A 2500-nucleotide genomic window follows, 5' to 3' on the forward strand; every position below is an offset into this window, starting at 1 on the left:
GACCCGCCCGAGGCGGGTCCGGGCGCCCGGAGAGGGCAAGGGGGTCGCCCGCGGCGGGGAGGAGGCCGCTCCGCCTGAACACCGACCCGGGAGGGCCGGCCCGCGGAGGTCCCTCCCCGAGGCGACCGCAGAGTCCGCGATCGATCGGTTAGGGGGCTGAAAATAAAAAAAAAAAAGGGAGGCCGTCCCACGCACGCGCCGGGGACCGCCCGGGAAGGCGGCCCGCACCCACGTCTCCCCTGAACGCCCCCGGAGAGGCTCGCGGCGGAGAAACGGGGCGGCGCGAGAACGGCCGACGGGACACGGGGCCGGGGGCCTCCCGCCGCCGGGAAGCCCCCGCCGCACGCGCCCCCGCTTATCCCTGACGAGAATGGAGCGGCGCGTGAGGCTGCCCGCCTCTGCTCGAAGGACTCGAGAGGGTCCCGACGGCCCGTGGGACGACGGTCCCGGCCCGGCGCCGGCGGCCCGAGCCGCGGCGGAGCGACGCCGGAGAGGCCCTCCGGACCCGGAGCCGGGCGCCCCCCACCGCCGGGAGGGCGCCCCCTCGGCCGCCCCTCGGCACCGAGGGGCGAGAGGAAGCCGAGGCGCTCGCCGCCGCTCGGAGGGAGCGCGAAGGGGAGCGGGCCGCGCACCTACACCGCCCGCGGGCCACGCAGGGCATCGCGGCGCGGGGCTCTCGCTCCAGCTCTCGCTCGGGTGGGGGGGGGGCGGACCCCTCCCCCTTCCCTCCGACGGTCCGGAAGTCCCCGCGGGACAGCGGAGTCCACCGCACGAACCGGGGGGGGGGCCGGCCGCCTCGGCGGGGCCGACCCCACCCGCCTCCCCTCCGTGGGCGCCAGGGCGGCCGTGGGGACGACGGGACGGTCCGAGAACGGCCTCGGCGGACCCGGAGCCGGGCGCTTCCCGCCGCCGGGAAGCCCCCGCCGACCGCGCCCCCGCTTATCCCTGACGAGAATGGGGTGACGCGGGGGCTGCTCGCCGCTGCTCCGCGGGGCGCGCCCACCGACGTGCGCCGGCCCCACGCGCCCGGCGGGTCACGCCGGACGCGGGGGCGCGGGTGCTTTGTCGGCGGGGGCGAGGGGTCCCCAACCCCCGTCCCCGCGGAGGGTCCGCCGAGGCCCGGCGGCCTCCGGCGACCGCACGCGCCCGAGGTCGGCCCCCGAGAAGGGGCCGCCCTCCCCGCCTCCCTCAGGGGGTGTGCTCGCGGCGAGGAGGCCGGGTGGGCACGCGGACGGCTTTCGGGACCCGGAGCCGGGGGCGGCCCGCCGCCGGGCCGCCACCACCCGTGGGCTCCCCCCCCCGGTGGGGGGGGGGGGCCGCCGGGCCGCTCGCCGCTGCTCGGAGGCGACCGCCGAACGAGGCCGGCCCAGCCCCGCCGACGGGTCGCGCCGGCCGGGGGAACGCGGTTGGCTCGCCTGCGGTGGACGATCGAGTAGACCCCGCCGCCTCCGAGGGTCCTGAAAACCCAGTCGCCAGAAACCTCCGCGCACAAATCCGACGGGGGAGAGGGCCGGCGTCCGGGGCGGGGGAGGGCGGGACGGGCGCCGAGGGCCGCCGGCCGCCCGGAACTCCGAGGCGGCCGGCCCGGCGGACGCGCTCCCTCGGTCGCCTCCGGGTAGACCGCGGCCGCCCGGCGGAGTTGGGCGCCGGGGCGGGTTTTCGGCGGAGGCCGGCGCGGCCCGCCCGCCGGCGGGCGGCAACCATCCGCCGGCTCCCGCCGGAGGGACCCGGCTCCCCCCGGCCTCCCCGCGGCCGGGGCCGGAAGGGCCACCCGAGCCGCGCGCTCCGGCGGGCGCGCCGCACGCCGACGGCCCTCCCCGCTCGGACGCGGGACGAAGGGCTCCGAGGGCCGCCCCGGACCCCGCGGCGAGCCGGAGCCGTTCCCCCCGCCGCCCCCGGCGCCGCCGGTCCGCCCCGTCCGGCCGCGCTCCCCGGTCCTCCGCCGCGCCCGGCCGCGGCCCTCCGGGCCTCCGTCGGCGAGGGCGCGGCCGGGCCGCCGAGCCGAGCCGAGCCGAGGGAGGCCGGCCGCGGGCGGGGGCCCGGTCGACCCGGCGCGCCCCGGGGGCCGGTCCGCCGCCTGGCGGCGGGCTGACGTCCCCCGGGCGCGGGCGGGCGCGGTTCCCCCGGTCCGCCCGGCTCTCCCCGGATCCCCGTTCCCCCCGGGGGTTCCGGCCGCGGCCCTCCGTCCCCGGGGGCGAGAGCGGCCCCCCGCCCCCGCCCCGCGGGAGGGCGGCCGCGGGCGGGAGCCGTCCCGCCGCTCTCTCTCCGTTCCCCCCCCCCCCCCCCCGGGGGCCCCGGCCGGCCGCGCCACCCCGGGCCGACGGCGGGCGGCCGGGGGCAGGGAGGGAGGGAGGAGAGCGGGGCGCCAGGTTAGCGGCCCGCGGGTCCGAACGAAGGGGGGAGCGTGTCGACGCCGGCCGCTCCCGAGGAAGGGTCGGCCGAGTCGACCGGTTTTGCCGGGAGGGCACCGCTCGGACGGAGCGGGGCTCGGGGCCGGCCT

Source organism: Python bivittatus, unplaced genomic scaffold (assembly GCF_059951505.1).
Source record: "Python bivittatus isolate LINGU-HERP-01145 unplaced genomic scaffold, Pbiv_v1 ctg000170_np1212, whole genome shotgun sequence".
Classification (NCBI taxonomy): Eukaryota; Metazoa; Chordata; class Lepidosauria; order Squamata; family Pythonidae; genus Python; species Python bivittatus.